Source organism: Tamandua tetradactyla, chromosome 3, assembly GCF_023851605.1.
Source record: "Tamandua tetradactyla isolate mTamTet1 chromosome 3, mTamTet1.pri, whole genome shotgun sequence".
NCBI classification, from domain to species: Eukaryota; Metazoa; Chordata; class Mammalia; order Pilosa; family Myrmecophagidae; genus Tamandua; species Tamandua tetradactyla.
This window is the reverse complement of record NC_135329.1, coordinates 217,166,208-217,178,585: the sequence shown is the minus strand read 5'-3', so window position 1 is coordinate 217,178,585 and position 12,378 is coordinate 217,166,208. Positions and strand designations below refer to the sequence as shown.

The 12,378-nt window shown below is 42.5% G+C and overlaps 1 pseudogene; it reads left to right on the top strand.

Moving 5' to 3' along the window:
* Positions 1-10,665: 10,665 nt before the first annotated feature.
* Positions 10,666-11,616, top strand: LOC143676669 (olfactory receptor 9S13-like; annotated as a pseudogene).
* The last annotated feature ends 762 nt before the right edge of the window (positions 11,617-12,378 follow it).

Below are 12,378 nucleotides of genomic sequence, written 5' to 3'. Positions count from 1 at the left end.
GCTGCTGTGGGATAACACAAGCCTGTGGAGGCCACATCTCATCTGGTACTTCATCCTCTAGGGTGGAGGGGCCATTCACCATATTCTGTTGACTACATCAAATGTCAGGTCCCAGCTCAAAGATCATTATTCCAGCTAAGTAGTTAATTGAAAGAAAGCATGAGGAGCCACTACTAGAGTGGTCATGCTTTAATCATTCCCCCTCCACATGAAATCAACACAGTGATGGGTTTTTATATCAAGTTACACAATGGCAGCAACATGTCAAAAAGATTATATAACATGTGTTGAATCATGGTTATATAATACATGCTGAATAGTGATTACATAACATTGCTGAGTTATGGCTATATAACAATTACTGAGTCAAGGTTATATAACATGTGTTGAATCATTCTTTCTTGGAACTTCGGACCATGACACTCTTCAGGAAGCATGTTTTGAAACAGGCTGTTTACATCTTCAAATACTCTGGGCCTCACATCCCCAAATTTAGACCAACTTTAAATATAGTTTCTCAAATGGCCATTCTCATTGCAGTCAACATCGTGAGTTCCTTCTGTAACAAAAAACAACTCAACATTTCAAAAAAGTTCACAAAACATAAACATTGTGAAGACCAGATTGAAATCCTCCTTCATCCATTGTTCAAGACTTGTCCTTAGCAAATAGAAGCTACACTCAGGTGCAGATCAATAGCACCTCATTCTCTAGATATTATTAAGGAGATAGCCATTGCTTTCAAGCAGCAGAAAAGGTGCTCATTCTTTCAGCTCAACAACTTCAGATTGGAGGAAAAGTGGCTGTTACTGTTCTATCTTTCTTTTTTCACTGCCTGAATTTCTTGCTGTTTTTGAAAAGTTACTTCCTGACTAAGAAGAGGAAGCTATTGATGGAGCAGCAAATCTCTCACTCATCAGTTTGAAGTAGCAGGTCTAAACCAGCACAGCACTTTTTTTTTATTAATTAAAGAAAAAAAAGAAATTAACACAACATTTAGAAATCATTCGATTCTACATATGCAATCACTAATTCTTAACATCATCACATAGATGCATGATCATCATTTCTTAGTACATTTGCATCGATTTAGGAAAACAACTAGCAAAACAACAGAAAAAGATATAGAATGTTAATATAGAGAAAAAAATAATAATAATAGTAAAAAAAAGACACAAAGAAACAAACAAACAGACAAACAAACAAAAAAACCCTATAGCTCAGATGCAGCTTCATTCAGTGTTTTAACATGATTACTTTACAATTAGGTATTATTGTGCTGTCCATATTTGAGTTTTTGTATCTAGTCCTGTTGCACAGTCTGTATCCCTTCAGCTCCAATTACCCATTATCTTACCCTGTTTCTAACTCCTGCTGGTCTCTGTTACCAATGACATATTCCAAGTTTATTCTTGAATGTCCGTTCACATCAGTGGGACCATAAAGTATTTGTCCTTTAGTTTTTGGCTAGACTCACTCAGCAGAATGTTCTCTAGGTCCATCCATGTTATTACATGCTTCATAAGTTTATTCTGTCTTAAAGCTGCATAATATTACATCGTATGTATATACCACAGTTTGTTTAGCCACTCATCTATTGATGGACATTTTGGCTGTTTCCATTTCTTTGCAATTGTAAATAACACTGCTATAAACATTGGTGTCCAAATGTCCGTTTGTGTCTTTGCCCTTAAGTCCTTTGAGTAGATACCTAGCAATGGTATTGCTGGGTCGTATGGCAATTCTATACTCAGCTTTTTGAGGAACCACCAAACTGCCTTCCACAGTGGCTGCAACATTTGACATTCCCACCAACAGTGGTTAAGTGTGCCTCTTTCACCGCATCCTCTCCAGCACTTGTCATTTTCTGTTTTGTTGATAATGGCCATTCTGGTGGGTGTAAGATGATATCTCATTGTGGTTTTGATTTGCATTTCTCTAATGGCCAGGGACATTGAGCATCTCTTCATGTGCCTTTTGGCCATTTGTATTTCCTCTTCTTAGAGGTGTCTGTTCAAGTCTTTTTCCCATTTTGTAATTGGGTTGGCTGTCCTTTTGTTGTTGAGTTGAACAATCTCTATATATTCTGGATACTAGACCTTTATCTGATATGTCGTTTCCAAATATTGATTCCCATTGTGTAGGCTGTCTTTCTACTTTCTTGATGAAGTTCTTTGATGCACAAAAGTGTTTAATTTTGAGGAGCTCCCATTTCTTTCTTTCTTTCTTCAGTGCTCTTGCTTTAGGTTTAAGGTCCATAAGACTGCCTCCAATTGTAAGTTTCATAAGATATCTCCCTATATTTTCCTCTAACTGTTTTATGGTCTTAGACCTAATGTTTAGGTCTTTGATCCATTTTGAGTTAACTTTTGTATAGGGTGTGAGATACGGGTCTTCTTTCATTCTTTTGCATATGAATATCCAGTTCTCTAGGCACCGTTTATTGAAGAGACTGTTCTGTCCCAGGTGAGTTGGCTTGACTGCCTTATCAAAGATCAAATGTCCATAGATGAGAGGGTCCATATCTGAGCACTCTATTCAATTCCATTGGTCAATATGTCTATCTTTACACCAATACCATGCTGTTTTGGCCACTGTGGCTTCATAATATGCCCTAAAGTCTGGCAGCATGAGACCTCCAGCTTCGTTTTTTTCCCTCAAGATACTTTTAGCAATTCGGGGCACCCTGCCCTTCCAGATAAATTTGCTTATGGTTTTTCTATTTCCAAAAAATAAGTTGTTGGGATTTTGATTGGTATTGCATTGAATCTGTAAATCAATTTAGGTAAGATTGACATCTTAACTATATTTAGTCTTCCAATCCATGAACACGGTATGCCCTTCCATCTATTTAGGTCTTCTGTGATTTCTTTTAACAGTTTTTTGTAGTTTTCTTTGTATAGGTCTTTTGTCTCTTTAGTTAAATTTATTCCTAGGTATTTTATTCTTTTAGTTGCAATTGTAAATGGGATTCGTTTCTTGATTTCCCCCTCAGCTTGTTCATTCCTCATGTATAGAAATGCTACAGATTTTTGAATGTTGATCTTGTAACCTGCTACTTTGCTGTACTCATTTATTAGCTCTAGTAGTTTTGTTGTGGATTTTTCTGGGTTTTCGATGTATAGTATCATATCGTCTGCAAACAGTGATAGTTTTACTTCTTCCTTCCCAATTTTGATGCCTTGCATTTCTTTTTCTTGTCTAATTGCTCTGGCTAGAACCTCCAAAACAATGTTGAATAATAGTGGTGATAGTGGACATCCTTGTCTTGTTCCTGATCTTAGGGGGAAAGTTTTCAATTTTTCCCCATTGAGGATGGTATTAGCTGTGGGTTTTTCATATATTCCCTCTATCATTTTAAGGAAGTTCCCTTGTATTCCTATCTTTTGAAGTGTTTTCAACAGAAAAGGATGTTGAATCTTGTCAAATGCCTTCTCTGCATCAATTGAGATGATCATGTGATTTTTCTGCTTTGATTTGTTGATATGGTGTATTACATTAATTGATTTTCTTATGTTGAACCATCCTTGCATACCTGGGATGAATACTACTTGGTCATGATGTATAATTCTTTTAATGTGTTGTTGGATACGATTTGCTAGAATTTTATTGAGGATTTTTGCATCTATATTCATTAGAAAGATTGGTTTGTAGTTTTCTTTTTTTTTGTAATATCTTTGCCTGGATTTGGTATGAGAGTGATATTGGCTTCATAGAATGAATTAGGTAGCTTTCCCTCCACTTCAAATTTTTGAAGAGTTTGAGCAGAGGTGGTACAAATTCTTTCTGGAATGTTTGATGAAATTCACATGTGAAGCCGTCTGGTCTTGGACTTTTTTTTTTGGGAAGCTTTTGAATGACTGATTCAATTTCTTTACTTGTGATTTGTTTGTTGAGGTCATCTGTTTCTTCTTGAGTCAAAGTTGGTTGTTCATGTCTTTCCAGGAACCCGTCCATTTCATCTAAATTGTTGTATTTATTAGCGTAAAGTTGTTCATAGTATCCTGTTATTACCTCCTTTATTTCTGTGAGGTCAGTGGTTATGTCTCCTCTTCCATTTCTGATCTTATTTATTTGCATCCTCTCTCTTCTTCTTTTTGTCAATCTTGCTAAGGGCCCATCAATCTCATTGATTTTCTCATAGAACCAATGGTCTTATTGATTTTCTCTATTGTTTTCGTGTTTTCAATTTCATTTATTTCTGCTCTAATCTTTGTTATTTCTTTCCTTTTGCTTCCTTTGGGGTTAGTTTGCTGTTCTTTCTCCAGTTCTTCCAAGTGGACAGTTAATTCCTGAATTTTGTCTTTTCTTCTTCTCTGATATAGGCATTTAGGGCAATAAATTTCCCTCTTAGCACTGCCTTTGCTGCATCCCATAGGTTTTGATATGTTGTTTTTTCGTTTTCATTCTCCTCGAGGTATTTACTAATTTCTCTAGCAATTTCTTCTTTGACCCACTCGTTGTTTAAGAGTGTGTTGTTGAGCCTCCATGTATTTGTGAATTTTCTGGAACTCCACCTATTATTGATTTACAACTTCATTCCTTTATGATCCGAGAAAGTGTTGTGTATGATTTCAATCTTTTTAAATTTGTTAAGACTTGCTTTGTGACCCAGCATATGGTCTATCTTTGAGAATGATCCATGAGCACTTGAGAAAAAGGTGTATCCTGCTGTTGTGTGGTGTAATGTCCTATAAATATCTGTTAAGTCTAGCTCATATAGTAATATTCAGATTCTCTATTTCTTTATTGATCCTCTGTCTAGATGTTCTGTCCATTGATGAGAGTGGTAAATTGAAGTCTCCAACTATTATGGTATATGTGTCTATTTCCCTTTTCAGTGCTTGCAGTGTATTCCTCACATATTTTGGGGCATTCTGGTTTGGTGCGTAAATATTTATGATTGTTACGTCTTCTTGTTTAATTGTTCCTTTTATTAGTAGATAGTGTCCTTCTTTGTCTCTTTTAACTGTTTTACATTTGAAGTCTAATTTGTTGGATATTAGTGTAGCCACTCCTGCTCTTTTCTGGTTGTTATTTGCATGAAATATCTTTTCCCAACCTTTCACTTTCAACCTATGTTTATCTTTGGGTCTTAGATGTGTTTTCTGTAGACAGCATATAGAAAGATCCTGTTTTTTAATCCATTCTGCCAGTCTATATCTTTTGATTGGGGAATTCAGTCCATTAACATTTAGTGTTATTACTGTTTGGATAATATTTTCCTCTACCATTTTGCCTTTTGTATTATATATATCATGTCTGATTATCCTTCTTTCTACACTCTTCTCCATACCTCTCTCTTCTGTCTTTTTGTATCTGACTCTAGTGCTCCCTTTATTATTTCTTGCAGAGCTGGTCTCTTGGTCACAAATTCTCTCAGTGACTTTTTGTCTGAAAATGTTTTAATTTCTCCCTCATTTTTGAAGGACAATTTTGCTGGATATAGGAGTCTTGGTTGGCAGTTTTTCTCTTTTAGTAATTTAAATATATCATCCCACTGTCTTCTATCCTCCATGGTTTCTGCTGAGAAATCTACACATAGTCTTATTGGGTTTCCCTTGTATATGATGGATTGTTTTTCTCTTGCTGCTTTCAAGATCCTCTCTTTCTCTTTGACCTCTGACATTCTAACTAGTAAGTGTCTTGGAGAACGTCTATTTGGGTCTATTCTCTTTGGGGTGTGCTGCACTTCTTGAATCTGTAATTTTAGATATTTCATAAGAGTTGGGAAATTTTCAGTGATAATTTCTTCTATTAGTTTTTGCTCCTCCTTTTCCCTTCTCTTCTCCTTCTGGGACACCCACAACACGTATATTTGTGTGCTTCATATTGTCATTCAGTTCCCTGATCCTCTGTTCAAGTTTTTCCATTCTTTTCCCGATAGTTTCTGTTTCTTTTTGGAATTCAGATGTTCCATCCTCCAGTTCACTAATTGTAGCTTCTGTCTCTTTAGATCTACCATTGTAGGTATCCATTGTTTTTTCCATCTTTTCTACTTTATCCTTCACTTCCATAAGCTCTGTGATTTGTTTTTTCAGTTTTTCTATTTCTTCTTTTTGTTCATCCCATGTCTTCTTCATGTCCTCCCTCAATTTATTGATTTGGTTTTTGAAGAGGTTTTCCATTTCTGTTCGTATATTCAGCATTAGTTATCTCAACTCCTGTATCTCATTTGAACTATTCATTTGTTCCTTTGACTGGGCAATATTTTCAATTTTCTGAGCGTGATCCGTTATCTTCTGCTGGCGTCTGGGCATTTAATCAGATTTCCCTGGGTGTAAGACCCCGCAGGTTGAAATATTTTTCTGTGAAATCTCTGGGCTCTGTTTTTCTTATCCTGCCTAGTAGGTGGCATTCGTGACACTCATCTGTCTGCGGATCCCACCAGTAAAAGATGCTGTGGCTCCTTTAACTTTTGAAAACTCCTGCTGTAGGGTGGGGTCGCCAGCTGCCGGGGCTTGGGTGAGTGCCTATCCACCGTTCCCAGCCAGACCGGGAAGCCACGTGTTTGGAAGGGACCCTGGTCGCCGTTCTCCGCGGCTTTGGGATCTCTGATCCAATTCTCCCAGCTAGTCGCGTATGGGGGGGGGGCGCCAGCCACTGTGGGTTGAGGGCACCACCTGTCCAATTCTCCCAGTCGGCCTGAGAAGGAGGGAAGGAGGGACTCCGGCCGCCTGCCCCCTGGCCCGGGGAAGCCCGCGCCCCTCGGTGATCTCACCAGAGCGGGTTCTCCCAGCCAGTCAGCCATTCCAGAATGGGGTACACTGTCTTCTTGGTCTCTGTCATGGCTCTGGGAGTTGTTCTGTATCGTTTCTTCTTCTCTAGTAGCTGTTCTGGAGGAGGAATTAAGACCCACATGTCTTACTAAGCTGCCATCTTCTCCGAAAGTCCTTGGTGATGATGAGCGGCTCGCCATGCTCATGGCCACCCTTGAGGGTGAAGCCCCCCAGCACAGCACTTTTGAATATGTTATTTGGAAGAGAGAATGGCATGTCAGATTGGTCATCTTTGAGAGACTTTTCTTGAATCACATGGTTCATTTACTCAAATGCCAAGAACAAGCTTCTTGGTGAAAACATACCATTGCTCATGTAAAGAATTCTAAGAAATCTATTGAGTTCCATTTAAATGTTGGTATCAGGGTGTCCAGTCTTGAGACTTTCCTCAGAGTTTCTGCTTAGAAGACACTGAGTTAAATATGCTCCTATAAGAGATTTTTTTTAATCTAGAGAATTTACTCTACAGTCAAATAAAGGTGTTTTTCAACAACAACAAAAACTGAAAGTCCAAATGCAGAGCTAATGAGTGCTCTGAAGCAGTTTCTACAAAAATGCATAAAACCCATCACATGAGCATGCAGACATGCATCTTGGAAATTGTACCACTGTTTGCTAAGGGGAATGATTTTATGGGGTTAAAGGTAAGAGCATTCTCTTTTATCTTTTTTTTTTCTTTTGTCAGGGGAGATGGATGGTCTGGGAATCAAACCTGGGTGAAAAGTGAACATTCTACCACTGAACCACCCATGCACCCTTTCCTTTTTCATTTTGTCACTTCCTAATTCCTTGAATTACTTCAAGCATTCATTTTTTGTGAACTTTGACAAATAAAGAAATTTAAAGAGATGGAAACAACAATAAAATAAAAACAGAAAGTTAATTAAAGATGGCCTTCCAGAATGCCCTAATTTCACAAAGGAAAGTAATTCCCCCCAAATCAGTGGTCCAAGATGAGACAGTAACTTCAGTGTGGTAAAATGGGCTGTCCTGCTATCCAGGGCAATTGTCCCTATGCAGCTTCTTCCTCACACCACCATGTCCAGATGGAACAGGGCAGGGGATGGGGAGGATGAGGGGACATCACCTCCACTTGGGAACCTTCTAGTTGTCTGCACTTTGACCTGGGGCATGCCAGGTTTCCCTGGGGGCTCCAGGCTTCCTGCACCACATCAGGTCATCAGACAGGGATTGACAGCGGGGCTGCAGCTTCTGGGACCCAGGGAGTCAGAAGACCCAGGGCATGCAGGAGCCCAGCTCTGCACTAATTGGCCATGTGAGACCCAAGTCCCAGCTGTGCAAGTGGAGAAAATCTTCCCAGCAGAGTGAACCCGATGTGAGTCTCAACAGGCACCTAGACTACTGGGAGGAGGTAGAGCCACAGAGATGAGCTGAGGAATGACCCTCCAGTTCTAGTCAAAGACCCAGTGGCAGCAGAAGCTACAGCCCCCAGACCCAGATTCCACTGAGTCCCAGAGACCCACCTCTGCCCCACTCTCCACTGTCACTTCACTGCTGAGGTGGCCAGGGCACACTTGGAGAGACTAAAGATCCTCACTGTTGGCTGCATTATTATCACATAGACCAGGGGTCAGAAGCACAGGTGACCCTGGAGCACAGGTCCTGGCTGTGGCCCTGTGTGAATCCTGACCAATGTCTGGAGGAGAAGGTAAGGTCATGGCACCACTGCCAGGCTGACCAAGAATTGAGAGACAGCCTGAGTGTGGGGAGGGCAGGGCTGGGGTAGACAGTAGGCACTCAAGACCTGGTCTCTGTAGATGAGCTGAAACCAGACCTTGGGTGCCAGTGCCCTGGGAACATGCCTCCCACACTCACCTTGGGACACTTTGTGGTAGTGAAATGTGGGTTCTGAGCCAGTGGTCTGGGGGAGGGAGATTCTTCCTTTCTAACAGCTTCCACCTGTGGGAGATGATACCACAACGTGGACTTCATTCTGCCTGGCAGTTCAGGGGTGAAAGCAGCTGATGAGATTAAGCAGCCTCACAGGGCTCAGGCTCCCATTGCAGGCTTCTGTCCTGAATGAGTCCAGGAGTCGGCACTCAGCTGGCCAGTGGAATCTCAGTTTGTTTTCACTGGGATGGAAATTCCTATTTAGTTTCAGCATCTCACGCAGACAACTTAGGTAGACACTATTCTGATGTGCTAAGTGCTTGTCAAGAGTAATTGTTGAAATTGAGGACAAAATAATGAAACTGAAAACACCGTGGTCATAATGGAGAAATCTGAAGAATAGCGATGGTGTGAAGAGATGGGACCCTGTAACCGACTGTATGTGAGAAGGAAGAGCAGGTGCCCAGAAGGGGGTGACAGTTGGGCCCACTGGCCCCAAAATTGTCCCGGGGTTACTGCCAGAAGTGTGCAGAGCAAAGCCCTGTTGCTCCTCCCTCCACCCCTGCAGTTCAGCAGGCTCATGTGTCCATGCAGGGCCCAGTGTCCAAGCTGACCTGGCCTGGGCAACATGGCTTAAAGAGTCCCATTCCCCGTGCTCAGGAGCTGAAGGGAAACTCTCTTGAGAGAGGAAAGTGAGCTTATCCTTTCTTTGCTCTGCACCCATTTCTGTTGGAGTGTCCGGGTTCTCTACGAAAATCCTAAAGACTGCTCAATGTGAGAGGATGCAGGTTGGAGGAGACCAGAGGGTGACCCCTGAAATATGCAAACTTGAATCATTCCACTCCTTGAGAGCTCACTTCTTCCAGGAAGCCTCTGCATGTCATAGCTCAGTCACTGGGGAGTCTTTTTTATGCCCTGAAGTCTGCTCATTTTCACCCCAATCCTTTGCCCATCCCTTGTCTGATGGGGTTGTGATTCCCTCCCCATTTGAATTTGATTCTATCAATCACCTAGGATCCAACCTATCTTGTAATGCCCAGCTCCCTCATGGCCCTGTGCTGTGGTCTATGCTGTGACAAGACATGGGAGGAGGAAAGGTTCAGAGGTTCCCAGAAGGGACTGAGTAGAAATGACACCCAGGTTACCAGTAGGAAACAGTGGGGGCTGCCTAAGGTGCCCAGGGCCAGGGAAGAATGCTGAAGAGAGTGGGAGTGAGCTCATGGGTGGAAGATAGGAGGGCATTTCATCTACCATGTTTTCCACAGCTCCATCTACTGAGACTGCAAAGACCAGGGGAAGCCAGACCCTTAGACATGATCTGTCCAATTATGGGAAAATGTGTGCAATACCCAAGGTCCCCAAGAAGGAAAGAAACTTTCTGATGCAATGTCACTGTGTTCAACCACAGAGTCATCGACACTGAGACAGAGGCCAGAGTCCTGTAGGAGAGACAGACAGACAAAGAACAACATATTAGCCTTGTGAAGCCATATTCTCCTCTTTGATTATCCTCACTTCATGATGAAACTAACACATGGTGTTATGCTGGTGGAGAGGAGGCACTCCACACCATTAGTAGAATTAATGAATTAGGAACATGGTATGGACAGTGCAAGATCAAATGTATGTGGAAGTACAATATATCAAATGTATGTGCAAGTACAGTATAGAACTGAGGAAGGGGCATCACTGGTGGGGATGGGAGAGTACTCAAGGTAGGATAAAGAGGGAGGAGCTATAAATGCCTTCTTTATACCAAGGTTCAGTTTTTCAGGCATCCCTGCATCTTAAAGCAACATCTCATACTGACCTGAAGTGAGGGCTCAGTGCATATTTATGATTTAGTTAATTATATAAACTGTCCCCTTTAGGCCACTCAGAGATCATTTGGAAGCAGAGCAGATGCTCTTATCCTTCTGGGTCTTGAGAAGCATGCAACAATGGCACCTCTGTTCCAGGGGAATGTGGGACCATGCAACTATGATATCCTACCTCCTGCTGCCTCCTCCCTGCACCCGGTTTCTGGTCTCAGGCCATGCCACCTCAGAGAAATGGAAACCTCTCAGGGGTCTCCTGGAAGGAGTTTGTGCTGGTGGGATTCAAGGGTGGCCCTGAGACCCAGGCCCTGCTCTTTGCTGTGTTCCTGACCCTGTACATGGTCACCATCGTGGGAAACTTCACTATGATCATGGTCATCACCATGGATGCCCGCTTCCACTGCCCCATGTACTTCTTTCTCAAGAACCTGTCCTTCCTGGACCTGTGCTACTCGTTTGTCATCGCCCCCAATGCCCTCAACAACTTCTTTTCCTTGACCAAGTTCATTACCTTTGCAGGCTGTGCCACCCAGTTCTTCTTTCTTTCCCTTCTAGCTACTTCAGAGACTTTCCTGCTGGCTGTCATAGCGTATGACTGCTTTATGGCCATCTGCAGCCCCTTGAGCTACCCCATTGCCATGCACGCTATGGCCTGCACCTGTCTGGTGCTGGGCTCCTACTGTGGAGGCTAGCTCAACTCCATTGTGCAGACCAGCTTCACATTTCATCTCCCATTCTGCAGCTCCCACCGCATTGACCACTTCTTCTGTGACGTGCCACCCCTGCTCCGACTTGCCTGCACTGACACAGTCCTCATTGAACTAGTCATGTTTGGATTCTGTGAGCTCATCATTGTGGGCACCACACTCGTGGTCCTCGTGTCCTATGGCTACAACACTGTGACCATCCTGAGGATGCGCTCCACAGCTGGGCGATAGAACCTCTTCTCCACCTGTGGTTCCCACATGATTGTGGTATCTCTCTTCTATGGAACCCTCTATGTCATGTATGCTCAGCCGGGAGCTCTACAGTCCATGGAGCAAGGTAAAGTGGTGTCCATCTTCTACACCCTGGTCATCCCAATGCTCAACCTCCTCATCTACAGTCTGCGGAACAAGGATGTGAAGGATGCCCTGTGGAGGCTCAGCCAGAAACTAGTGACCATTTGAAGGAAGATGGCAAGGGAGAGAGGGTGTCCTGAGTGCAGGAGGGAGGCACAGCAGACATGGGGTGCTTGGAAGAGTACATCCATACATTCCATGTTTCTTGACAGCGTAGAAGACAGGAATTTACAGTGATAATTAAGTTCCTTGCCACTAGAAAACACATAATCCTGCTCTGGAGCAATGGTGAAAATATTTGGGGGTTTGGCCACAGGTTGGGCACAGCCATGAGTAGAATGTGAGGCCAGGTGTGGGAAACTCTTCCTTGTGCACTAGTTCTTGGTGTGGATGGTCATTCTCTGTCACCTTCTACTCTCAGTCTGTACTGAGCTCATGTAATTGTGTGGTCATGTAATAACCCCAGGTGTCCCATATGTAGGAACATCAGAGGAAAAAGCCGGTTCTGACCATTGTGAGGACTGGGGAATTCCCTCCTCTGGTTCTTTCCTCTCACCTCATCAGATGTGCTTCTACTTCATCCTTTCCTTCCCTGAGTCAGGCTGAAGCCCTCCCACAGCCACACAATGAGCTTGTCTTGCTGTTCCAGATGCTTGTCCCAAGTTCTGTATGGGTCCCTAAAGAACCAGTGACCTTCTGAAAACCTGGACACAATACCATGGGGCTTTCCATTTCACAGTTAATGGAACCGTTAACCCAGCTGGACAGGAGACAGTATGCGGTTACTTGAAGCCATAACGAAAGCCTTTTTTCCACCACAGGCAGCTCAGAATATGGATGAGCTTTTGGTTATTGCAATATAGAGAAGAG